Source organism: Orcinus orca, chromosome 14, assembly GCF_937001465.1.
Source record: "Orcinus orca chromosome 14, mOrcOrc1.1, whole genome shotgun sequence".
Lineage (NCBI taxonomy): Eukaryota > Metazoa > Chordata > Mammalia > Artiodactyla > Delphinidae > Orcinus > Orcinus orca.
Genome location: NC_064572.1, coordinates 73,854,133 through 73,882,062, shown reverse-complemented (window position 1 = coordinate 73,882,062; position 27,930 = coordinate 73,854,133). Strand labels below are relative to the sequence as shown.

At 45.5% G+C, this 27,930-nt stretch overlaps 1 long non-coding RNA gene across 1 annotated transcript; it reads right to left on the bottom strand.

The window, feature by feature from the left end:
- Window positions 1-1,214: 1,214 nt before the first annotated feature.
- On the bottom strand, window positions 1,215-6,414 carry LOC125961011 (uncharacterized). Its single transcript, XR_007471307.1, has 3 exons — window positions 5,942-6,414; window positions 1,753-1,829; window positions 1,215-1,303 (listed from the first exon to the last, which is right to left on the bottom strand). It is a non-coding gene; the product is annotated as an uncharacterized LOC125961011 (long non-coding RNA).
- Window positions 6,415-27,930: the final 21,516 nt, after the last annotated feature.

Sequence of the window (27,930 nt, the reverse complement as noted above, 5' to 3'; positions counted from 1 at the left end):
ATTAGTAAGTTATAATAAGTGGATACCACCTATATCAATCAGCTTTTGCTGCATAACAAACCACTCCAAAATGTAGTGGTTTAAAACAACAACCTTTTATTTAGCTCTAATTCTTTGGATTGGCTGGGTAGTCTTCTGCTCTGAGCTGGCTTAGTTAATCTCTGTGGCTGGTCACTCCCCTGCATCTGGAGTTAGCTGATAGGAGGGCTGGTAGCTGGATGATCTAGAATTGCTTCTCTTACATGTATGGGAGATGACAGACTGTCTGCTGGTCACCTTGGTTGCCCATGTGCCGTCTCATCCTCCACCAGGCTAGTTCAGGCTCATTTGCATACCAGGTTCAGGGATCCAAGCCCAGCAAAAGAGAGAAGCCTCCAATAGACAAGCAATTTTCAAGTCTGCCTGTTTCACATTTGCTAATGCTTCAAGTCACATGGCTAACCAAGATTCGAGAGGTGGAGCAATAGACCCTACGCCTTTTTTTTTTTTTTTTTTGCGGTACGCGGGCCTCTCACTGTTGTGGCCTCTCCCGTTGCGGAGCACAGGCTCCGGACGCGCAGGCTCAGCGGCCATGGCTCACGGGCCCAGCCGCTCCGCGGCATGTGGGATCTTCCCGGACCAGGGCACGAACCCGTGTCCCGTGCATCGGCAGGCGGACTCTCAACCACTGCACCACCAGGGAAGCCCCTAGACTCTTCCTCTTAATGGGATATCATAAGGAAGTGGATGTAGAAGGGGAAATGGCTATTTTGACAATCTATCATAATATCATTTCCATACAACTTACCTTGTTTGGTCCTCATGGCAGCCCACCGAAGGAGCATTCATTTCCATTTTATGAATGAAGCCACTGAGGCACGGATGGGTGACATCACACACTCATGGTTATACCACTAACAAATGGTAGAGCTGGGATTTGGGCTTGGTTCTGCCTTGCTCTGAAGCCCGCCTTTCTAATCATTCTACTTTGTGCCTAACCCAAGTACTGGCTGGTTGCTCACAGGTTGTTACTCTGAATTCAGGGCTATTTTGTCCCCCATGCATGTAGGCAGTAGCTTCAGTCTATGTTTATCAAATATTTTCAAAATATTTTGCAGAGATTATTATTTTTTTACCAGTTCAATAAAACCTCAAGCCCCAGATGTGGTTAAGTCAGGCTCTCTTCTCCTGAACTTTCAAGGCCTGAGGCACTTGATGGTAATGCAACCTCAACTCCTCCAACTCCGCAGTGACATGCTTTCCTGCTCATAAACAGAAAGTATCTTCTTTTTTGAAGCCATGAAATTCTGCTGCAGGTTCCACCCTTGGAAGAGACAAGACTCAGAACCTCCAGCCTCATTCCTAGCCCCGGCTTTCCTTTCAAGACCAAGGTGGGGCTGGGGTCACATGCAGGGATGTGGCCTCCTTGTATAGATAAGAAGGGGTCATGAGAGCCCTTCAAGTTTCAAACAAACGATAAACCACACAAAAATGAAACCAGCGCCACAGCAAGCAGCGCCTCTGAGCTGGTCTCTGCCCAGTTTTTGCAAAGGTACATTTTCTCCTTTCTGCTTCTTATTCTTCCTCCCGTGGTCTCCCTTCCTCACGGTCCCCCCTTGGCTGCTCTCCCTGCCCCCCTTCTTCGTTAGAGCTCCCCTGCCCCTCACGTCTTCCACTGCCATTTCTTAGAATCCAAACATCCTTTCCTCTCCATCCCATGCCTTCCTTTAGCTGTGAATGCCATTTAGGAGTACAAATGGGCCCCAAAGATACCTTGGGCGGCAACTGGAAAAGATGGAGGACCCAGGAGGTGAATTCAATGCACTTGATGAATCTGGTCACCGTTTATTCTGAGGGAATAGAAACACATTATTTTGTACTTACATATATTCTAAGTCTACTCTGAAGTTTCCCATTGAGGAGGAATGAATTTATCTTCATTTGACAATTTTATGACCCAGATCCGCCAGCTCTGTCCATTTATCTGATTTAAATGCAACTGAAAGACTGGACTGCTTTGACAGAAATCCAAGCATGGCCAACAGTGCTTCCCATCAACGTAGATTGTTCATAATATGCGAGTTTCCCAGTGTGGCCGTCAGGGCCTCCTGGTTAAGCTTACCTCTTGAATGATCATTATTCAGCAAGAGAAAATGATTCCGTAATGAAAACAAGTGCTTGATGTTTTTTTTTCTTTTTAGATTTATTAAAGCGCCTCAGAGGCTGTTTTTATAAAACCCAGTCCTTAGAGTGGCTGACCTTAAAAATGTGTTTATCTAAGCTATATTCCCCAAAACGTTGACCAACATGATAAATAATTTATTTAATATTTCCTTAAATATTATTTTATTTGGTTTAAACCCAAAGTAGAAACGTCTTCTCCCCAAAAGGAACACTGTCTCATTTTTTTTGTATACAATGGAACTTTTGGGGACAAATAAAAGAAATATAATCTTTTTTCACAAATTTTGGTTTACAAGGTGACTGCTGGTTAATCCAGGGGCTGTGGAATACGTGTTGTGACATTTAGGTGTTAAATTAGAACTTTGGTTCATGGGTATATGCTTATTTCAAGCATTTACTAAGACTGGTAGGAAAATAAGTATCCATACATAAATACAGCAAATAGGGCACAAAGAAATAATCGATAGAAAAATGCCCCCCACCCAAGCCACGAGCAACACAAGGGCTGTGTTCATGTTGACAAAAGCTTTTTTTTCCCCAGAGATTTTAGTAAATCCACAGCTTAGTTATATTGGAACCAGCCTTCAGGAGAACTTGCTAAATGTTCCTACTTCCTCTGCAGAACTGTTCCTCAATCCATAGGACTAGTAATCCCAGAATTCCTACCCCTGGGCCACAGAGGCAGGCCCTGACGTAGGCTAGACAACCAGATTCCACTCTCTGGGACTCAAGTTGGTCATGTCACACGTGGGCCCAACCTCAACCAATTCTAATTCTTGGGAATTTTTTAATAAGAAACAGGAGGAGAAAGGGCCTGGCCCTTGGAGTCATAGAACTAGAAGCAAATGAAAGGCTGCCCAGGAAGGAGCCCAGGAAGGAGCCTGACTACGGAAGAGGAAAAGAAGGCCACTTGGAGAAGCAGAGCTGAGCCATGGAGACAGTGATTTCTGACAATGTTGCGTAAGCTCCTGGATCTAACCAGGCCTGACCATAAATCCCCCCTCTCGCTTTAAGCTGTCTGGAGTCAGTGTGGGCACGTCACCTCTAATAACCCAAAGAGTCCTGACTAATCCGGTGAGTCAAGGATGAGACACAGTGGCCCTCAGGGGATATTTGTTTGTTTGTTTCTCCCTAGCTTTCTGTTGGTAGCTTAGATTTACGCCTATCCTTAAATCCTAGCTTCAGAGCTGCATACAATTCTGTTCGCCCTTTTTTTTTTTCTTTTCTTTCTTCTTTCTTTCATCCCTGTATGAACAGGAAGTCAGGATGCCCAGTCAGATTCTTGCAGGGGAGAATGTGATGACTTATCCCCACAAGCCAGTCCCTAAAAGCCTTTTTGCAGATTTCAGAAGGTATCTGTGGATTAACAGTAAATGCGGGTATTTGCTCACCCATCTGGGAATTCTTACACTTTAAATTCAGTTATGAAACTAGTCTGTGAAGGCTCCTTTTGGGTCCAGCTGGAGATCTTGGCACCTTAAAACTGTCACCCTTTGAACGATGACCGTACGCCATGCATTGGGTGGCGTGCCTTACATATACAGCTTCCCACAGTCCTGTGCGGTAGATACCAGTACTGTCCCATTTCACAGATAAGGAAGACACTCCAAATGGTTCCGAAATCTGCTCAAGTTCACTCAGTTAGTGAGTTGTAGAGGCTGGATGAAATTCCAGGTCTAGAGCTTGCCATGCCCCCTAAACCCTGGCCACTCTTCTGAGAAAGTGAAAAGCAGAGGGGCAGCCACGGAAGATAGCAGCTCTGCCCCACAAGGTTCAGGAGGGGCTATTGAAAAGAGTCACTAGTAAGCAAAGAACATTGGAGATGGAGTTATACTGCTCCAGGCTGACATTCTAGCTCTGCCGCTTTCTTCCTACTTTTGTACACATCTTTTTATCCCTCTAAGCCTCAGTTTCCACAGTTATAAAGCAGGCTAATTATACTGTAGTGCATCGTCTCCAACCACAGTCCTCCCATCTGTGCAGGTGCATGCCCTCCTTGGATCAGGAAGAAAAGTCTTTATTCCTGTCTTACCCCTAGGTTCTTCAGGACATTTTTTTTTCTTATATTCCATATATATGTGTTAGCATACGGTATTTGTCTCTCTCTTTCTGACTTACTTCACTCTGTATGACAGACTCTAGGTCTATCCACCTAAAGACACAGACCTACTAGAGAACGGACTTGAGGATATGGGGAGGGGGAAGGGTAAGCTGTGACAGCGAGAGAGAGGCATGGACATATATACACTACCAAACGTAAGGTAGATAGCTAGTGGGAAGCAGCCGCATAGCTCAGGGAGATCAGCTCCGTGCTTTGTGACCGCCTGGAGGGGTGGGATAGGGAGGGTGGGAGGGAGGGAGACGCAAGAGGGAAGAGATATGGGAACATATGTATATATATAACTGATTCACTTTGTTGTAAAGCAGAAACTAACACACCATTGTAAAGCAATTATACTCCAATAAAGATGTGGAAAAAAAAAGAAGAGAAGTCTATTTCCTTCTCCTCGAAGACGGGCTGGTCTCAGCATTTGTTTGGGCCAATAGAACATGAAGGAAGTGACGACCTGGGGCTTCTGAGCCCAGGCCCCATGCTGTAAGGAAGTCCAGGCTAGACTGGCAACTGATTAGGGACCCTGGAGGACAAGGGTCCATCTCGAATGATCAAGCCATGACCAAGCTCCCAGAGAAATGCAGCCTCATCAAACTCTAAGCGAGACCAGCAGAAGAACTGGCCCAGCTGAACCCCAACCAAGGCACAGAATTGTGAGAAGTAATAAATATTATCATTTTAAGCCATTACGTTCTGAGACGATTTGTTATGAAGCAACAGATAACTAGCAAACTTACCTCACTGGGTGGTTTGGGAGGATTAAACAGGCTAATGTGTTTGAAAGCAAGAACACCGAGGACAGTGCTTGGCATTGAGGCGCTCAGAAAATGTTGGCTGGGCAAGTACTTTGTGCCCACTGTTCAGGGCAACTGGGAGACGAATAATGAGGAGAAAATGTCCCACCTTCCTGGAGCTTACGTTGTAAGAGGAGGAACAACGAACATGCACAAATAAGTGCTGTTCGGTCAAATGCTGACTCCCGCTGGAAAGAGCTGCTCTCTAGCAGCTCTGCGTTGTGCGTGTTTGCTACTGATTATCCCTGGCTTGTGTGACCTCTGCCCCTGCCTTCAGACATGACAAGACATGGCAGCAAGGTGGAAAGTACAGCCTGAGATAGAAGACCTGCTTTGGACGATGTCGTTGGAGTGGACCCCGCTGCCTGGGAGATCTGAGCAGACCTCTGAATGGTATGAGGAAGTCAACCTCCCCCAGTACACCCATGATTCCTAGAGCTTGCCCCATTCCCATAGCATGTTTTAATTATTTTGTTTTCATCTGTCTATCCTCACTGTCTGAGAGCTCTGGGGGGCAGATGGAGGTGTTTCTCATTCAGATTCTCTGTGCCTTGGGCACTGGTTGACACCGAGTAGGTGCTCACGGTACATTCATTGACTCTACGAATGCATGTCATGACCGCCCACCACTCAACACTGGGGTTACAGTCACTGGGCTAAGAAGCAGCTACCCTCTGCAGACCAGCGGAACACAATCTCACTTCCTGTTTCATGATACGGTAGTTGGAGACTCACCTGTCATGGGATCCACCTGTCATATGACCCCCACACGCAGCCTGGAAACCTTCCTGGGGCCCAGCCGCCCTCCTCTCACACGCCCCTGGGCCAAACCCTCCATAACCATCATCAGAAAGGAAATACCTACACCTACCTTGAGCTGATCCCCTACAGAGTCCACGGACGTGCAGGCAGCGGGATCTCCAGGGCTGCGGAAACCCCGGGGGCCTGGGCTGTGTCTCCTTCACTACAGGTTCCAGGGAGGACTTGGTGGGAAGGAACCATAGGGGGCAGAGGTTTCTGCCCAGCACCCCGACCCCCATCTCTTCTCCCACTGAAACAACACAGTTTGAAAAATATCACGTCCAATGTCAAAGAAAACACGCTGGCTGTGCAAGCCACAGGCCAAGGGTGTGCTTCCCCCTCTGTCCTTCCCGCCAAACCCTTCTTTATTCTCCAGTGACCAGAGAGCTGGCAGGTGACTTGTCTTCTGAGCAGGTCCACATTCCACAAAGGGACCCTGGCTGTTCGCAGCCCTGGGAGAGAAAGCCCATCATGGGCTTTCCCCGTGGAGCTCTCTCCCTCTGCCTCTCTCTGCCTCTCTCTGTCTCTCTCTCTCTCTCCCTGCCTCTCCTCCAGCTGCTCCTGGCTCAAGCCGCTGCCTGCCCCGGCTAATAATGCCTTGTCACGCAGCGACAGAATTATGGTCTCACACTGGCTTCACATGTCACAAATAATTGCGTTCCTTGCGCATCATATTGAAGTTGTCAGGACTCTCTTACGCCTATAATTTGTGTGAGTTGATCATACTTTGGCAAAACAGCAGGTCACAACCTGTGCCCTTTCGCCCCAATGGCTGGCTGAGAACAACCTACAAATCTTGTGACAAGGACAGCAGAGAGGGTATGAACTGTTCAATTGCTCGTGCCTACCAGCTGCCATGGAGAAGTGTTCTTTCCCTTCGCCATCGTTTTAAATGGGCTAACGCAGCACCCCGTGTCATCCTGTCTTAATTTCTTCACATCTGGTTTTTTCCCTCCAGAAAAAACCCAGATATTTCTAATTTCTTTTGGATATTTTTAATCTTTTTTTTTCTTTACCGCAAGACATTTTGGTGCCAAACCCAAGTGTCTTTCTTCCATGTGTTTTAAATAAAAACCTCCAGCGTCTGTGATAAAGCCTGTAGACCTCCCTCTGTGTCCGGCCCAACTGCATAGCGTTTCCCTCTTGCTCCAGCAATGGTTAAATCCCTCTGGCAGCTTTATGAGCTCCTTCGCTAACACTTTATTGGGTAACATGTTCACAAACAGTGTTCCCAAGCCTTTGTTTTCATTAAAGTACAACATGTACCATCAAGTTGCATTTAATTCACTGCTTCATGTTTTATACACAGTATCTCTGACCAAGGTCTTCAGTATCTAATACTGGAGAAGGGATAATGAAGTTCAAACTGCTTTTATTACCCAAGATCTTTAATAATTGACTTCTAAAAAAAAAAAAAATCAGTGGAAAAGAAACAAGATGACCAGGTTCTGGCCAGACTGATGCTCTGCAGATACACTGGAATGAGGTCAAGAATAAGATGTTTTATGTGGGTCTGTCTCCAGGGAAGCTGCTGGAAGTTGGGTGCCCAGAGAGTGGCCAGCCCCCTCCTTGTTTTGAGGAAGAGAAGATGATGGGAACGTGGATGTGGATGGCCATTCCGGTGGCTTCCCGTTCTTTGACAAGCTACCCCACCCCTGCAGGGAATTGCCAGTGGAGAGTGATTCCAAAGGCACATGGCAACATCTGACTTCCCAGCCGTAGACACCAGGGAGTGAGGACCACATGCCATCTGTTGGTGCAGCAGCAGGTATAAGGGCACCAGGTGAATGCAAATCAAATGAGCCAAGTGCTCTCACCACACAGTGCAAGGCATGTGCATTTAATTTCTGAAGGCATCAGCCGAGGGAACCTGAACCAAGGATACAGCAGATTATGCTTGAGAGTTGCTGTGGAGGACAGAAAGCCAAGTCCTTCCACTGTTTTGGTCCCTTGATCCGTCACCTCTGTCGTCTGGTTCATGGGCACAGGCCAGGGACGCTTGTCAGCACTGGAAGGCATTTCACTTTTGATGCAATTTACAAACAGCTCACCACCAGGGTGGAGTGGAGAGTGGGTGGGAAGAAGGGCGGGGGATGAAAATGTAGTGTCCAATCACAGCTGTAAACCTCCAAAGGCCCCACCTACAAGGCAAATTCAACGCAAAAACGGATGGTTATGGACTCCAGGTTTATCTCTCAGCACTCTCTCTGCGAAAAGAGTTGAGTGAAAAAGGCAGACAGACAGAGGTTCAAACCACAGCACCACCTCTGACCAACCTGGGCAAGTTACCTTAACTCTCCAGGTCTCAGTTTCCTCATCTGCAAAGTACTTGGTACGTAGTAGGCACTGAGCGAATCTTAATTTGTCTCAGTCTAGATTCTCATTTATGAGCAAAGGAGCTCAATGGCTAGCTTAAGTAGAGAATGAATTTATAAGGACAATGTTGGGTGGCTCAGAGTCTACAGGAAGACAGAGAGCTAAGATGAAATGTCAGCTGGAACCAAGAGGGGTTAGAGAGCAAAGGACACAGGTGAGGTTATGCCTAAGGCATTGGCTACAGTACCACCCCTGGCATCACCACCACCGGCCAGTTGGTGCCACCACCCTACGCTAGACCTTCTCTATGAGCCTCTGCCTTGCCCTCCTCCAGGTTCAGAAGCACAGGCTGCACCTCTGAATGGTCAGCCCCCGGCCCTATGGCCATGGCTGAGCTGCCCAAGGGCGGGAAGAGAGGATATACTTAGAAACCTTGGGAAGATGCTCACCATGGCTGTTGGAAATTCTTAGCAAGTATGCTCTTCATTCCCATTCTCTACATAGAACTGGGAGAGAGGGGAGTTCAGGTTTTAGCTTTTCTTACAACCACTTCGATGCATTGCATTTTTTGCTGCCTTTTCAACAAGGGGGCAGGATAAGGGGAACCTGCCTCCAAGCAGCCTGACTGGCTCGTCCAAAGCCACTTAGGGTACAAGTGACAACGTTTGGAATGAAAACCCACACCTCTCCAATTCCCTGTAAGTTGTGTCCACACTAGCTCATGGAGTGACTATGGAAAAACTCCAGAGGCAAGAGTGGAACCGTGGCTTCCTGTAGGAACAGTGGACACTGGCTGCCCGGTGCAAAGTGATTTTTGACTTCCATATCTGTCACTGGTACAACAGAACTTTAAAGAAGTGTCCTGGCCGGCCAAGCAAAATGGGGACTCAGCCAAGTCCATGGTTAAGGAGAGAATGAAAAAAAAAGTGTCTGGAACACTCAGTTGCATGCTCCATTATTGAGCGGTTATGTTCTAAGCACTAGGCTAAGTGCTTTTGTGGCATTATTTCACTTAACAGTCAAAATAAACCAGAGTAGATGTCGATTACTCTCCCCATTTTACAAACAGGTAAATCAAGGTCCAGAGCGTGGGGATAGCATAGACATGGCAAAGACCTGGGCCTCAGAGCTTTGCCTTCAAAGCAGAACACGCCCACAGATGTCTCTGGGTGGTGGCGGTGTATAAAAGGGACACGGGAGTCTCAGGACACAATATCACGGGTACTTAAGAAATGCCTGAGGATCTCATAATCTCAAAACCGGTATCGTTTGGGCTGAGGGATCAAGAGACAAAAAGCTGAGGGATATTTCATGATCTGGAAACTTTCAGTTTCCTTTAATATGAAAATACTCAGCATAAAGTATTAAAGATGTAAGGATTCAGAGGTTTCAGGAGGCCAAAGAAGATTAAGAACGTCTCTCCCCAGATGAAGTGCATGGTGTATCCATTACAGGGCAAGGAGTTTTCCCCTCCCCTCCCCCGCACGTTCCACATAATAGAGAAGACGCTGAAAACTTTGAAGAAATGCTTTCTTTGTTCTGTAAGTTCCATGATTAATTAGGTATAAGCCATGTTTCAAAACGTTTCGTCATTTATTTGTAATTCTCCCCAGAGCGTGTATAGTAACTTGGCTCAGAACACGTAGATTACATTGCAAATGCTACTCATATGCTGGAACTTTTTATGTTTCCTTCTCTTCCCTCCTCTGTTTTCCCCTAAAGCACTGGAGTCGAAGAACAAAGCTGGACTCCAATCCAAAAGCACACCTTGCTCTGTACGGGTCTCCCTGGCTTATCAGTAACCCCCACGAGGGGGATAAACCGGAAACAGCAGGGGTGCGGTGGGCAGCCTTGTACCCACACACGGACGGGACCTCCGGGGCTGCGCGAGCCCCCAGTCCAGCAAAGATGTGTGTTTGCTTGAAGACCATCTTCATCCCTCCATCTCTATTCATGCCTCCCCACCGGGGGTATAAACTAGTGATCAATGTGGTGTAGCTGGAAACATGGGGAATACAACTGCAGGGGTCAGACAAGCCTCGGAGCTTTGTTTTTCTCTTCTGTAAAACGGCGATAACAGTCTCTGAGCTCCATTGACTCAACCCTAAGATTGAATACGATTCAGCACAGTGCTTCATTCAGAGTACACGCTTTAGGGATGTTCACTGTTCTTTTGATTATTGTCAGTTTGGCCCAAGTCTCCACCCCAAAGACACGCACATGCACACACACACACACAGAGGCTGTTCTTTCTTGCCCTCTGTCAGACTCCCTGACTCACTACCAAGGCAGCCTCTTACTTCTTTGAAACATCTTTGTTTCTATGTCTTTGCTTCCCTTCACTCTTCTCAAAAATAATACTCTTCCAAAGCTCAGATCGAGTGACGCCACCTCCTCCTAGAAGCCCCAGGAAGAATGTGGTTGCAGTCCCCACTCTGTAGACTATTAGAGCTAATCAGATACTTTGTTCTTATGGACTGTGTGGGCTCAAGGTTGAGCCCTGATCTTAGTAAACTTTATCTGCCTGGAGTTTAAAAGTATGTTGAGGGCTTCCCTGGTGGCGCAGTGGTTGAGAGTCCGCCTGCCGATGCAGGGGACGTGGGTTCGTGCCCCGGTCCGGAAAGATCCCACATGCCGCGGAGTGGCTGGGCCAGTGAGCCATGGCCGCTGAGCCTGCGCATCCGGAGCCTGTGCTCCGCAACGGGAGAGGCCACAACAGTGAGAGGCCCGCGTAATGCAAAAAAAAAAAAAAAGTATGTTGGGTTTATTCACTGGGTGTATTAGTGTCCTAGGGCTGCCATAACAAAGTACCACAAACTGGGTGGCTTAAACAACAGACATTTTTTATGTCACAGTCCTGGACTAGAAGTCCAAGGTCAAGGTGTCAGCAGGGTAGGTCCCTTCTGAGGGCTCTGAGGGGGTTTGCTTCAGGCTTCTCTGCCAGCTTCTTGTGCTTTGCTGGCCATCTCTGGCAAATCCTTGACTTGCAGAAGCATCACCCTCACCTCTGCCTTCACCTTCACACGGCCTTCTCCCTGTGTGTGTGTCTGTCACCATGTCCAACTTTTCTCTTCTTATAAGCACACAATTGTATTAGATTAGGGCCCACCCTAATGACCTCACCTTAATTTGATCATCTATGAAGACCATTTCCAAATAAGGTCACATTCACAAGTACTGGGGGTTAGGACCTCAACATCTTTTTTAGGTGGAGACACAATTCAACCTATAACACATAATTCAACTCACTAAAAGTGGGTGGGTAACCACTCTACGGCTGTGTTTGGAGTCAGAGGTAAGTCAGAGCCCTATAGGTTCATTCTGCTCCTAATTTTAGCAAGGACAGGCACTGAGGATTCTGGGAGGGTCTTATCATAGGATCACCCCAGCCTGTCTTTGTCATTAAACTTAGGCTCGTGGTTCTCAAGCCTGGCTGCCACCATAAAGTTACCTGGGAATCCTAAAGACGAAAACAAACACAACAATGCTGGGGGTGGGGGAAGACAGAGTCAGTCTGTCTTCTTATGTGCAGCCAGGGTTGAGAACCACTGTGCTAGACTGACATACAAATAACCCATGTGGTTTTCCCTGGTCTAGCCCGAGAGACATTTCTCATCTGGGGGCTTACGACATACTCGGGATGCTTCAATTGTCATTACCAAGTTAAACTGATCTTTTATATAGAATTCTATTAAAGAATAGAAAAGGTTAAAATCCTCCAGATGGTTGAGATTAAGGAGAAATACATTCTCTCCTAAAATATGTAGCCATTGCCTTAGTGTTGGACTACTTTTGGGAGGACCAACTCTTGCCCAAATGGAGGAGTGTAGGCTAGGGTTTCAGTCTCATGTACAGTAGTTGTAAATGCTTTGAGATCCAAGAGGGAAAGATCTGTAAGTGAAGACACTGCTGTTGTCTATTTCCATGGTGGCCAAAATGATATTCCAGGCTGATACAGAGTCTGGCTGGATGGTTCATCTTGGAGTTGGGATTATTAGTGTTTTGATTAGAGAAATGAGCTGGTGTATGAGGAGTATGTAGACACCTGGAGAGAAATAAGCCATCCATGGGCCAGACTTTTGATAGAAAAGATAGTAGGATCACTGGTAATAATAGTAGCTAACCCTTACATGAGTATATTGTATATCTGATGGGTATGGTAGCAAGGCTGTTATTGCTACTAAATTTTTATGCCAATTTCCTACCTGACAAGATTCCATTTTGAATATTCAGCTACTTGAATGACTACATTCTTCCTCGTGTCTTAGAAATATGAACAGAAGGAAGATTTCTTTGGAAATTAAAAGCATCTTTATTTGGCATTTTTTTGGTTGTTTTTTTGCTGTACGTGGGCCTCTCACTATTGTGGCCTCTCCCATTGCGGAGCACAGGCTCCGGACGCGCAGGCTCAGCGGCCATGGCTCGTGGGCCCAGCCGCTCCGCGGCATGTGGGATCTTCCCAGACCGGGGCACGAACCCGTGTCCCCTGCATCGGCAGGCGGACTCTCAACCATTGCACCACCAGGGAAGCCCCTATTTGGCATGTTTTAATAAAGGGCCTAGAAGGACAAAAAATGCCTAGATTAGCATTTCAAGTTTTGGTGAACTGAGGTTCAGATGCCTGAGAAACAGCAAAATAATGAGCGCATAGGTCCTATAAAAAGGACTGGGAAATTACTCACTCTGATCAAATTCAGTTTGCTTATTTCAGAGAGAACTGGCGGAGGAAGAGCAGAGGAAAATGGGTTAGTCAGTCAGGACAGACCCATTAGTTAGTCCTAATGATTAGTTGCAGAGCCTACAAACCTCAGGGATAAAAATGATACCTACAACTCTGCCACCTTCTCTACAATGTATATAATATCACAAATAATAATTTATCAATTGCAACAAGTTTGCCCTCAGTCGGTTACCCTGGTCGTAGCAGAGCAGGTCCAGCAGAAAGGGGAGGAAGAAGTTACAAACTTTGCCTGTGTCACACACGTGAGGGACATTGGTGAGTTTAGGGACCAAGGAGCCCTCTTCTGCCAAGAAGCTGATCTCCAGTATTTATTTGGGTGCAAACCAAAGTAGAATAATGGGAAAGGAGGTCCTTCATGTAAAAAGAACTCAAAAACTTTACAGACTGAATTAGGTGTAATCCTTATGAGATCCCTAACAGCTCGTAAATAACTTTTAATGAGATTTCCAGCAAGTAAAATAGCACGTGGGGGAAAAATTATTCTTTTTTATTTTTGTTATTTTGTTTTCAATAAAGCACATATTTCATATCTGTTGTTTTCCCAACCCATAGCCGAAAGAAGGGAAACCATTGCAATAAGAAGAGATTAGTACTGAAAATATTTAATTAACTGATAGGGACAGGAAACACTTGAATATGTCATTGGAAATTCTTGACATCGCCCACCAATCTATGGAAACTTATAGAGCTGAGTCTAAAGCATGTTCCGGAGTTAAGCAGAGAAATAAATCAAGGTTTGCAAATGTCATTTAAGTTTTCACCTGTCCCACGATTCAAAATTATTGGCTTCCCAATGAAAAGCATATGTTGTGTCCCTTGCCTGGGGAGTTGTAATGAAGTGAGGCAGACACTCTCCAGCCCTCCCTCCCATCGTGCCCCTCTTGATTTCCCATCGAGTGAAAATAATTACTGTATCCTTAAGGGAGCGCTTCCCTGGCTTTCCTGCGTCTGGTCTCCCGATAAGCATTGCCATGTCGGCTCCTCCAGCCCTGCCCCTCTTCCTTGAGGGACTAAGGTTTGATTTATGAGAAAATAGTTGGCAAATTGCGATGTCCATCTTGATGGATGACATCATTTGGAGCATTTTGCTGATCATGTATGACTACCTTTTTGTGTTGAGCCTGGTTGCAATTGATCTGCAGCTCCAACAGCTGAAGAAGGGGAAAAAAATAGCAATTTCCTTTTCTTGGAGAGGTCACCAAGCCGAGAGAGCTCTGGCCTTTTGTTCCCTTGAAACACAAGTCACGTTGAAGCCCTTGACGAAGAGCTCTTACAAATGTTATCTTAGATGTCCAAACGAGGACTCTTAGAGGTAGGCAAGACAGGTATGGTTCCCCTCCTTCAGAAGATCGGAAAAGTGAAATTTAGAGAGACAGAGTGCTTTGCTCAAGGTCACACAGCTAGACAAAATCAGGGGTTCAGATCTTGGGCTTTTGACTCCAAAGCCAGTGCTTATTTCTCTTTCCTTTCCTTCTCAATGGAACGGGGATGTGCATTTAATGACAAAATCAAACCCCCTCTGTTCTAAGCTATTCAGTCCCACCTGCCCCTGCCCTAGTTGTTGCGGTAACTCCCTATCTCTGGCCCTCTAATATCTTCCTTCCCATCTCTCTTCCTTGCTGTCACCAGCATTATAATTCGACAGAAACAAATCCAGTCATGTCACTGCACTGTTTAACAACTTTCTGCCCATTCTCCACTGCTCGCCTCTCAAAACTTTCCATCTCATTCCCTCTAACAGGAAAGCTATGGAGTGTGAGCTGGAGTTCAAAGCTGTCTATTTTGAATTTCTTTGAAATCTCATGCTTTGTGTTGAAATTTAATATGGGTTTTTAATTCTATTCTATATGTCCACTTCTTTCCCCTCATTTAGAAACAATGATTTTTCCCTAAAATTCTTTGAGTACAAGTGATGCCCTGGAGAGCTGCCTCACGTTTATCCTATATGGCTTTGCGCAATCCTAATTTAAGGAGCCAAGTCTTGAAGTCCAGGGCTTTGGCAGAGACTACAAGGCCCAGATCCAGCTGGGCCTCCCTTCCTCACCACCTCGTTTCTGTCACTCACCCCAGACTCCTTACGTGACAGCCAACCTGACTTTCCATACGTCTGTGTCTTTGCTGTTCCCTCAGTCTGCAAGTCTCTTCTTCATTTGCCTTGCATGGCACGTTTCACTGCACTTTCCTTTGTGCCCTGCCACCCCCCACAAGGATGTGGCTGTGGTTTAATCACCTGCACCCCATCCATGGTAGCAGTTAACCCTTTGGATCCAGATCATTTATGGGCAAGTCTGTCTTTCCCCACTAGACTAAGTGTTGTTGCCCGTCACCTCCATTGTTACCTACCAGTGCCCAGTGTACTTGGCACAAACCAGGCACTAGATAACTGCTTATAAACTGAATGAAAAATATTAATACATTCCCTCTAGGAGATTGTTTTTTAGAAGGTAGCCTAACCTCTGTGGTTTATACTGTACAGTTTAGAAGAGCTTCCACACATTTAAAAACAAGCAAACAAACAAAAAAACGACTTGAGTGTGCCTTTTTTGTGTACGCCAGGTACATTACTTCATTGATCTTCGTGTTTATGCCACAGAGCGGGCAGGGTAAGTCCAGCTTACCTCATCTCCTCGCCATAACTTAGAGGTTAAGCTAAGGCACTGGGCGTGGTCTGTCTGGGCTCTCAGTTCCCCCTCCCTCCCAGCTTTGTGTGACCTCAGTTTCCTCACTTGTGAAAGGGGTGAGAGTAGTACTGTTGAGATGCAGCGTCCTGTGCTGGTGAAGGGCATGAGCTCTAGAATTGATAGCCAAGGTCAGGGGTCTGCAAACTATGGCCCATGGGCCTACTCCAGTCTTCCACCTGATTTTCTGTGGCCTGCGAGCTAAGAATGGTGCTCATAATTTTAAAGGGTTTTAAAAAGTCAGAAGAATAATATGGTGTGACACATGAAAATGATATGAAATTCACATTTTGATGTTAATAAATAAAGTTTTATTGACTCACAGCCTTGCTCGTGTGTTTATATGTTGCCTGTCACTGTTTGCACAATGATGGCATTGTTGAGTAGCCACGATAGAGGCCATTCAGCCCATCAACGCTCAATCCTGACCACCTGATCCTTTCCAGAAGTTTGCTGACCGCTGACCTACGTTCAAATCCCAGCTCCACCCCCTACGAGTTCTGTGACCTTGGGAAGGTTAGTTAACTTTTCTATGTCACAGTTTCCTCTACTATAAAATGGAGATGACAATAATCTCTGCCTCACAGGGCTTTATGAGAGGAATAAAGTGCTTGGTAAGGACCCAGTGAATGTTAGCTAATATTACTAAGCTACCTTCCCAGAGGGCTGGAACTTGCCAAGTAGTAGAGTGGGGAGAGAAGGGGGTGCTAGTGCCAGCTGCGTGGAGAGCTCCAACTTGATGTAATCGGAGAGGCTGAGACTCAGGATGTGAGCCAAACTGAGCTGAAGGAGAACACCAAGGGCCAACATGCAGATACCCAGTGGACACCTTTCCAAAGGGCCCAGACAGGTTGGAGGCTGGGGTCACAAAGTCAAGAGTTCCAAATTGGATTTAGATGGGACCAACGCACAAGCAAGAGGTAGGGGGAGAAGGTTCTAGAAGATTCCCCAGGTACCAGACAGCACTCCACGCCAGGTCTGACTTAAAGGGACAGGCATGTCATTCCCCTCTACCGATGAGGAGACAGAAGTTCCGAGTGGTTAAATGGTTTGCCTGAGATAACACATCTTGTAAACGACTAACTCCAAAACACAAGATGCCCAGACCACGCCTTCTCCCTCCACTCCACCCCGACAAATTTCCCACCCAGTGTTTCAGGTTCAGATCCTTTCGTGGCCATTATAAACATCGTTGACACTAAGGGAAACTGCATATCTCTGTTGTTGTACTGTTTCGTTTCTTCCAAGCACAGAGAGTTGTCATCTTTTTAAAGCCATCAAGCATGAATTCGATGCGTTTCCTCCCTTCCTGCAGTTAGAGTCCTCGTTACTGGGTGCAACAGGCACTTGCTGTGCATGTGCTTAGATCTTCAGCAAGGTCTCTGACGGGGCCTCTAGCCCCCAGGCGCGTTTCTCTCACAAGTTCAATGACAACCCTGCAAATGGCAAATTATGATTTGAGAGTGCAAGGATCCAAGATGCAGGGAAAGAAAAAGTTGGGGGAAAGCAGTCTAAGAAACGCAACAAGTGATTCAAGGACCTAGGCCAAACATAAACCTACAGATTTCAACAGACACTTGATAAAAACATCTTTATATTGTCTCCATGTCGTCAAAAGAAGGCTCTAGATCACAGCTCCTCTTGTGTCTTATCCCTAACAAATGTGATTGCCGAAGAAGACTGGGCTCAGAAAGCCATAACTCCAAGGGCAGGGTGAAGACAATTCTGCCTCAGAGCCTAGCGACACGCAATGTTTTGGCTGTTCTGTTGAAAGTAGGGATTCTTGTTTATTTGACGATTTTTCTTCCTTGGACAATGTATTTAAACAAGTGTCTTCTTTTGGTCCAGTGTTTCTTCAAATTTATTTATAGAAGAACTCTTTTCCTTCCCCCTTCTAATCTGTTTTTCATATTTTGGTGAAAGGGATAATATATAAAATTTTACAAGGGTTTATCTTTCTTTGCATTTCCTCCATGTGGACATCTGGTGTTCTCATTAAGGAAGTGATGTCCATTCATAGACCAACTCTGTCCTTAATTCATCCTAAAGATCAGTGCCGTAATTTGAAGATTACACTGTCTTCCAATGTCTTTTGCAAAGGTTCTTTTTTTAAAAAAAAAAAAATCTATCCAGCACTCTTCAGTTAGTTTTATTCTGCTCATATCTTTAATTTTCAAAGTTTCCTTTTCAGCCTCTTTTCCCAAATGGTAAAATACATAGCACTATTATTTTGTACATTTTGTTAAAAGCATGTTTTTTATGCTCTAAGTCTCTCACCAGGACCCCTCTAAACTTTAGGCTTTAGGGCTGAGGAAAGAGGCAGAGCAAACAATCCGACTGCACGCAAAGCATGCCTCATTACGCATTACGATGACCCTCGAAGTGCTGTATTCCCGCTGAGAGCACCTCAGATTTGGTCAGACTTTGGAAAGCTTGAATTAGAGTTTATAATCTCCTGAAAATGATATAAACCCAAGGTTGGCTCAGTTCCTGTGATGTCATCAAGGCATTTAATTATGTGAGAGAAATGTTTGGATAGGGTGCATGGAAAATACACACACAGGTACACACACACAAGCGCCTGTACACATTCGTGCAAAATGCAGTCGTTCAATCCTGGGCCAAGAGATTAATGTCAATTTCAGAAGCTTCGTCTAAAGAAGTCTTGTTTATAAACCCTTTATGATGCTTTTATTATTGTGGTGGTAATAATAATAATAGTTTAAAATAGAAACAGTAGTTTGAGCAGAAAATATGGTTCCTCATTTGATTCGAGTGGAGATGTTCCCCTCAAACAAGGCTTTGGGTAATTTGTATCTTTCGAACACGCTGGTGCAATACTTTTCTCCCTAAAAGTTCTCTGCACTTTAGAGAGTCACTTATATATAGAAATCCATTTCAATTGACAAGCTGATGAATGACCTGCCCCGTAATACAAATGACTGTGTGTAAACATATTGGGTGCAATGTATTTTAATGATGTCTAAACAGTCAGAGGTTGGTATACCTAGCTGCGAAAGGTCTGTTGAAATTGAACCTGCCCGTTTTCTTCAAGTTTATGCCCAGTAATTTATGAGTTTGAATGTGGTCTGCAAGTTTGTATTTCCTGTGGTTTGCCCTCCTATGGAGTTGAGTTGGGGCTCTGCTCCATTCGGCTGGCAAGTGAGTTGCTTTCAATTTAAGCGGTTTCTGGAAATAGTATTCCTTCATAAACAATAGGTCAGCAGAATCAGAGTGAATCACACATTCCTCTAAAAACTTACGTAGCATCTGGTGTTCCATTCCTAGGAATAGTCCTTAGAAAAGCGAATGATCTAGTAGATCACCTAGAAATTGTGATGCAATGACAAACACATAGCATCGCTTATGCTGTATTTTAGCCCAAAGTGTGTAATTGAATCCATCAAGACTTCAGATATAACATCTAGCTTACAAGAAAAACAGGGGATAGAGGAACGAGTTAAACACCACCACCAGGAAGCAACCAGACAACTCTAGACAGTAGAACATTCCACAGGACCTCTGGCCTGACCTCTTCAACACGTCAGCAACATAGAAAAGGGAGATCCTAGGTGACAAGAGATTTGAAGGCCATAGGACCAAAGTGAAACGTACAATACTGATGTATACAGTGGTTTGGACAAACAGCTATAATGGACATTTGGAGATCAGTTGGAAGAATTTAAATATGGTCTGGCTTTTAGAAGAGAACAAAATTTACTAAAATGGAAAGGTGGAGATAGTTGACAGCAAAATGTAGATTACAAAATTTTTAAAAACCACACACATGTGTGTTTGTGTGTGTGTGTAAAGATGGGGAAGGATATGCACAGATATACTAAATTATACTGGTGATCTTGGGGTGGGTATTAGTTTCCTGTGGCTGCTATAACAAATTACCACCAACTTAATGGCTTAAAACAACACAAGTTTGTTATCTTATAGCTCTAGAAGTCAGAAGTCTGAAAACAGTTTCACTGAGCCAAAATCAAAAGGCTCCCTCCGGAAGTTCTAAGGGAGAATTCCTTCCCTTGCTTTTTCCAGCTTCTAGGGACCACCTGCATTCCTTGGTTCACAGCCCCACCTCACTCCAACCTCTGCCTTCTCATCACATACTCTTCTCTCCCTCTGCTTTCTTTGTCATATTGTCTTCTCTGACTCTGACCATCCTGCATCCCTGTGACAGTGACTTTTGTGTTTATACTCAGCCCACCAGACACTCCAGGATAACCTCCCCATTCAAGATCTCTAACTTAACCATATTTGCAAAATCCTTTTTACTGTTTAAGACAACATATTCACAAGTTCTGGGGACTAGGATATAGATACTTTGGGAAGAGGGGGGAATTTTTTGGCCAGCCACAATAGATATATGGTTTCTTCATCTCTTTATTTTTACTTGTCTGTATTTTCTGACTGTATACAGTGCATATGTACTGGTTCTTTAATATTAAAAGTAAAATGGTGGGGTTTTCCCTGTCTGGAAACTACGCAGTTCCTCCCTCAACTGGACATAGTGTCCGCTCAAGTTTTCATGTGGTCCCTCTATACCTCAGCTTTGCTCGGTCTCTAGTATGAATCTCTGAAGTAGACAATTGTAAGCAACCTCCCCGTTGGTCTCCCTTCCTCCAACCTCCCCTGATGCTCCGTTTAACGTGTCTATACCAGACCAGAGCATCCCCCGGAAGACCAATTTTGACCAAGAGTCTCTCTTTCAAAAGCTTTCAATGGCTCCCTCTTGTCCACAGGACAGGGGAGCTGCTTCTCCATACGCCCCAGCCCAGGCCACATCGCAGTGGGTCAGCTCTTCGTCCCTTCAAGGCGGCCCTGCTGCCAATGCCCTATAACGTCAAACATACTGCCAGTTCCTGTAGATGTCACCAGAGTGAATTCTGATGTTCACAGCGCTGTGTTGTTATCTCAGATCCTGAAGGAATCTGACTTGAGTGGGCAAAGTCGCTGCCCCCTGAAGACAGCCAGAGTCTGCAGCAACCCTGCCTGATGCAGAAGACGATGCCAAGAGCGCCAATGCCTCGTTCTCCTGAGGCCGCTAAGCTCTTAGCACCAATGCCGTTGAGGTCTTGGGTGTTTGGTGCCTTTGCTATGTTAGTGTCCGCAGAGCCCCCATGCCTGAAAAACAAGGTTAAGATTTTGGAGGTGGAATGAAAAGACTGTCTAGATGAGAGAATCCCAACCATTTCCCAGTCCTGGCCCACCAGCCCTAACCCATGGCTCTCACTATCTCTTTCTTAGGACAAGCTTGTAAGCAGGCAGCTCCACGGTTCCTCGTAAAACAGATTTTAGGTGGGAACAGCCCACAGGCTCCCAACAGGCCCAGGTGTGCCTGAATCCTAGAGCAGATACACTCTGATATATTCCATTCCGTAACGCGAGCCAGGAACTATCTCGCCGACAATAATATGACTAAACTCTGCGTATTCAGGACACCATGATAGAGTGAATACTTTCTTCAAGACCACGCTTCCTAATTTTTAAATTTTTATTTATTAGCACTTTCAACGCTTGTGCATTCGTAGCAAGTAGCAGGTGTCAAAGCTGTAAGAGAACTGTGTGGGCAAAAGCTTGAAGTTGAGAAGCTCCTCTCAAGTAATTTAATTATATTTTGCAGATCTGGGAAAGCCCTCTCTTATCCCATTTTCAGAGAGTTTAAGAGTTCTGCAAAGATGTAGCTTGACAAATGCTCTTATGCATTTTACAAATGAGAAAAATGCCTTGTAAGGAGAGTAAGGAATCTTCTAAGACCTTATAGAACCCAGGTCTCCGGCCTCCCTTGTCACCACACCTACTCCCTGCTTCTATTCTCTGTCAATAATCATACTTCAGCAAACAAAAATCAACCTGCTAGGCAGAGCTGCAGCCGCCGCTGGCAATTCTGTGCAATCCATTTTGTTGTGTAGCGTGCCTCATAGATAATGTTACAAAAATCAGAGTTTGGCAAAAAGCCCTTCTTTTCAGATATTTTATGTGGAAAAAGAAAAAAGAAGAAGAAAAACGTATCCAGATCTCTTTCGAAAATTACTCACAATCAGCTGGAAGGTATTCAGTGAACTTTGTTTTACAGCGTTTTGTGGCCAGTTACAAATTTGGGTCATGCCCTGCAATCCGTCTCTGCCGGGAACTTTCACTGAAGCCGTCAGGGGAATTAGAAATAAAATGTTAGAGGCAGGATCAAGAATGCACAGATGAGCCGGAGAAACTTGTGAGTGGCTTTCTGGATGCGCGATGAAAGGACAGCTAGATAACTCGGGTCCAAGCCCAGAGCCAGGTTCTTATCCAATGTCACTCAAGATTAAACTTGGAGTGTGTTTCCCTCCATCTCTGATGGCACAAAAGGTTTTACTGACTTAAGAACCAGGACCGAACCATGTCTCTGTGATTATTTTATTGGCTGCAAGGTCCACGAAATAATGGTTACAACATGAAACTGTACCGTGTCTGAGAAAATCGGGGGAACAGCCAAGTCTCAAGAACATTCTGTGTCTTTTCGGCAAGTGCCGCCTTCTTTGCCTGGGAAGCTTAGCATATTTCTAGAGGAGTAAGTGCGATTCTCCACAGAATCTGGTGAGTGAAAGTGACTCTCTTTAATAAACATTCTTCTTTTTTCATCTCTGAAAAGCAAGGGAGGCCTGGCCTGGGAACGCCATTTTCGGTTTCTTCGGAGGACCACGAAGACGTCTGCAGTTCTTCCCGGAAGCAAACTGTTACATGAGCAGCCCCTTTCCTCCCCGGAGTCGCTCTTTGAGAGGAGTTCCACAGCCGCGGAAACTGAAGGTTACATTCCAACTGCCAAGGTTTCCCCAGGACTTAAATGGAGAAGTTCACCCCTTCAACCCCCAAATCCCAGGGCAGAAACTTTGATCCTAAATATGAAGATCCTTGTCAATATTCCATTTAGGAAGCAGCCCCTCTGATTTGTTTTAGAAGAAAATCAAACTATAAACTAGTAGAGATAGTGATCTGGACTCCTAACTTTGATCCCTAGAGGTGCTGGGTGGATAATATAATAGTTCTATCCACAAGAAATAGCTACCATTTATTGAGCGTTTATATGTGCTAGGCTATGAGCTAAGTGCTTTTCATTAAAAACCTCATTTAATCCTTACAAGGACTGTACAAATTAGATAGTACTAACATCCTTAATTTGACAAAGGAACTGAAACTCAGAGAGTTTCAGTTAGAAACTGTTTCAGTTAGAAACTCAGTTAGTTTCAGTTAGAAACTCAGAGAGGTTAAGTAACTTGCCAAAATCACGCAGCGCTTAAGTCATCGAGCTGGGGTTTGAACCTGCTCAGTGTGGCTCCCAGTCCTGTCCATGTCAGTGCCCAGAACTGTGGCCGTCCCCAGCTCTGAGATGGACGGGAGAGATGCTAGTTAGACTTTGGAGGACTGAGGAGAGGGTCCATCCAGAGAGGGACAGTGTAGAGCTTGAGAAATACAGAACCGTGGTCCTGCTAGGAGCCTCTCTAGCATAAGCGAAGGGGAAGGCGGTTGGGCCCCATTTGGACAAAGGGTGATGGCGGGAACTGGGCCAGAAGCAGGCTTCAGAGCAGCGGAGGGGAAGAGAGGGCAAACGACCACAGGTGACCAAGAAGGCCAAACAAGTCAGAGTCAGGGAGCTGGATGCTATCTCCCTACAGAGAAACCCAGTTTGAAAAGAGAATCACTTCTTCCTTCTTCGACTCTCAGGCTGCCTGGCAAGGCTGTTGCAGGACCCAGAACCAATGAACAATTAAGTCCTGAGCCTGTTGTTACCCATGGTGATGGCTGTTGCTATAGTGACTAGTGTATAGTCAGGACTAGTCGTATGAGGGATTTATGGGGGCAATGCCTGCGAGGAGAACAGGGGAGCCCTCAGACTGCAATGCCAGCCTGACCCCAGTGGAGGAAGGAAGGAAGGAGGGAGGGAGGGAGGAGGGAAGGAAAGTTTGGGTGGGAAGAGTCTCGGCGGCACAGCTCTGAGGAGGGTTTGGCCAGGCTGACGGGGACTCCTTGAAGCAGAGTTGCCTGTGGGAAGAGTCTTGGATCTCTTGGAAATGGGCCTCTGAGGGAACCCACCCTAGGTCATCGGCTGGGAGCAGCCCACAGGAAGTGTGGCCTCAGCACAGATCAGTGGTGGATCCAGAGAGACAGCGATGGCCATCAGTCAGCATGCTGGGTGGTGGCTTTTCACAGTCCCACAACTGGCTGTCCCCTTGCTGGCTCCAAAACAGGGTAGGGACGCTCACGGGGAGCCACTGGGATGTCTAGTGGCGGGGTTAATAACGCATATGCCCCGTAGAGTCTCTGCGCAGATTAAATGGGGAAATGCATGTCAGCATCCAGCACAGTGCTGGCACCCGAACGATCCCAGGAGAACAGCAGCTCTCATTCTGTTAAGCAGTTCAGGAGAGGTGGAGGTCACCCTGAGGAACTACACCCAGGTCTCAGTTCCATCCTGGGATAACCAGTCATGTTCTTCCGAGGAGATTCCTGCGGCTTCCAGAAACTCCATCTCTCTCTCCTCCCTTCCCTCTCCTCTCCATCCCCACCCAACCAAGGGGAGGGCCAGGCTGAGTTACACGATGCTCCTTCAGAGCACAGGTGGGGAAACCAATCCACCTTGTGCTTGACCTGAGCCTTCTGGTTAGAAAGTCAAGCCACCCTCCCTTTGGAGCAGAAGTCCTCTTCTGAATGTAAGTTGAACTCAGTCTTTTTGAGATAAAGACTAGCTTCTGAACAAAAAATAGCTTTGATTATAAAATGAAGGCTGACTGTTAGCCAATGAGATGTGAGATTTGGGGCTCCACCGAAGGGGTGCAGGAGGTCTGAGGCCAACCCTATTGATTGGTGAGCTGAAGAAAATAGGGTTTTCTGTGGATGCCCTTGGGTAATGCCATTCTTGCCCTCCCTGGTGACCATTTCATTTACTTATTTTAAGGCAGGGTTTTATGGACTCTACTTGCCAGACCTCATGTTTGCTGGGAGCACCTCAAGTTTCAGACATTTACTGGAGTTGACTCTGGTTAAGCTTCTTTTTGTTGCAAATGCATTCAGTTTGGGGACTGAGTGTGGAATGGAAACCCCAGCTAGAGGGGCAGTAAAAACGTCCTTCTTCTAGAAAACATTGAGAACATATTAGAAAAAAAATTGGAAATGAGAAAGGTCTCTACCCACAGAGATTCTCTCAAATTGGAAGATTCTGTCATTGAAATACGGTAGTCCCATTCGATAGCATCTGAAAGATAAGTATTCAGGGAAATTAGAGAAAAGTTCCTCCACTGGAGAGCCTGGCATTGCCTTCCTGTCCTCAACTGACAAAGAGCCCAATTTTCTGGCATTTGAGAATGAGTAATATTTAAAGATTTAGGGAAAATTAGTCAAATGCACCTTGATTATAAACACATGTACCCGTTTCATTTAGCTATTTTTAAATGTGGGTTTTAACCAGCTGCCATTAATAGCGAGTGTGCTGCTTGCCTGTTTTTCCTTCTTCTTGTAATAGAAACGGCAGAAGGAAAGAAATATTTAGCCATTTTGGATCTCTTTCCAGAGCAGGAAGAATTATTGAATATAAATTGTATCTTCCTATCTCATGAAACAAATGAAACCTAAATTAAATAAAAGGAAAATTAACAATCAGGATTATGTAAAAAGCATTACATTTCCTTGGGGCTCGAGTTACAAAGATATGTTTTTGTAAAAGAAAGAAAGGTCAGTTACCACTATTAAACTTGTATATTGTTTTATGCTAAGTCCTTTCAGTGGCCTCTCTGAGGGACCGTTTAGTTTGTATTACAGTCTAATAAACTCCAGGTGCACAGGACAAACTGAATAATCAGAACCCGATGGCCCAAACTAGTTAAAAATAATGTGGTACATTCCTGGTTCTCTGCATTTAATTTATTGTTAATCATTGTTATTACTTACATTTATTGGGTAGTTTTTCCAGATTTATTAGGCACTACATTTAACAGTGTTATCGCTTGTAACTGACCATCAGTGGAATCGAAAACATATTTTTGTAAAGACTCCTACCCCAATTAGTAAGTTGTTTCCCTTTGAGATGAAACAGACCCCCAAAATGACTGTGTTATTTTCCCCTTGAGTCAAAGGGAAACTCGGCACAAAAACCCACTTTTGCTAAAACCACCTGTTGGATGATAGGGAAGGGGTATCATTCCTGAGACACAGAGGTGACCTTTCCATTCAAAGTGGAAAAATGAGGGATTTTATTCTACATATCAGGGGTAGTCTCCCACTGCCGTGGAACAGGCAACCTCCCAGGGATGAGACTTTTAGGACACCAAGGAAGGACAGGCGGGAACCCGTTTCTCCACCTGCCCGGAATTCTATAAATCCAGAAGCAAACCTTCGGATGAATGGGAGAAGTGATGCTTTGACTAAAATTCACATTCAGGTATAAATGACTGATATTCTCTTGACCTTTTCTTTTTTAACAAATATTTATGTATTTATTTATTTGGTTGCACCAGGTCTTAGTAGCGGCAGGCGGGCTCCTTAGTTGTGGCATGTGAACTCTCAGTTGCGGCATGCATGTGGGATCTAATTCCCTAACCGGGGATCGAACCCAGGACCCCTGCATTGGGAGTGTGGAGTCCTATCCACTGTGCCAACAAGAAAATCCCTCTTGACCTTTTCTAAGAGTTGTTTTGGAAAGGGGGTGGGAGAGAGCACAGAATACCAAAAGGAGAACTATCAGAAAGAGGAGGACCAGAATGGGAGCCTTCTCATCTTTTCTTGTCCCTAATTTTGCTGGTCCCAGTCTTGCCAGAGAGCAGCATCTCCCACTTGGAATGCGGTGAAGCAAGTGGCCAGCACAGAAGATTTGCCCCCAGGGATGAGGTCTGTCATTTGGTTCCGCACACTGAGTGCCCAGGAACCTGAGCTAGGCTCAGGCTCGAAGCTCAGGATGTGGCCCCCGGGCACACTCCAGCCTTTGGTGAGCTCTGACTGCTTGGCATGCAGCAGTGAGGCACATCAATAGTTACCTGCTGAGTGCCTGAATGAACGCCAATTCCCATCACATCCTTTCGCCTTTAGTGGGAGCCTGCGGGGTCAAAGAAAAGACCACTAGATGGGAGGCAAGACTCTCAGGCTCTAGTCCCCAATCTTCCGAGCGACCTTGGGCTAGTGGTTGGTCCTCTTGGGAAACTCAGTTTGCTATTCTATAAAATGAGATGGCGTGGTGGTCCACTGATTTCATTAAGTCCCCCGATTCTTCACACATCCAATCCCTGTTCCAATTCACACCCCAAATCCACGTTCTTCGTCAAGTGACTACAATGCCTCTCACGTAAGGGGCGGAGTCCACTCCCTTACTCGGAATCCAGGCTGGTCCTATGACCTGCTCAGCCAATAGAATGCCACAGAAGTGGAGGTGTCAGTTCTGAGTGAGTCTTCGGTGTTTCTGCTTACCCTCTAACCTAGTGTCCTGCGGGGATGAAAGACGCACAGAGCAAAGCTGAGTCACCCTGGTCTCCCCAGCCAAAGTCAGCCTCTGCCAGCTGACAACCACCAATCCCCAAATATGTGAGTGAGTCCAGCCAAGACCAACAGTGCTACTGACCCCGGACAGGAGAGCACTAAAGGCTTGTTATCCTGTGCCACTAACGTTCGTGACTGTTTGTCATACAGCGTTATTCTGACAATGTGGAACTGATAACAGATGGTGCCATTAGATGAGCTCTAAGGTCCATTTCTGCTCCAAATTCTACGGCTACTTAGAACCTAATCCAGTATATGGACAAATATCTAGTCCTAATTGCATCCCCTGGGAGACATGGGTGGGGCTCTTTACCTCCCTAGGCCTATTTTAAATAGAGAATGATAATCCTTGCCCTTCCCTGTAGACCTCCTCGACAGGGCCACACACAGGGGTATTTTAAAGGACAATTTGAATATTCAATATGGAATCACTTTGAACCATTCAAAAGGCAGGCTCTATTATGAGTTAATTCTTAGCCGTAAGAATGCTACATCTTCTTAGGAATCTCATTAGGAAGCCCCCTAAGGTGTCATCGCTTAGAAGACAAGCAGAAGAATCTGGTAGATGCTGTTTAAAAACCCATTTGGGTCTCTTACAAGGTATCCACATTCAATGTTCTAAATTAGTATTTTGTTTCAGAGCCACTGTAGAGCAGCCCCTTTTGATGACTCGGAGGGTATTTCCTCACTAATTTCAGGGTTTTGATCCTAATCATTTTGACCCATGGTTTAGCTACGTGGGGCTGAAGGAGAATTTAAGATAAATTGAGGTGCAATGAAATGGAAGAGATAGGAACGGAGAGAGAAGTTACCTCTTTC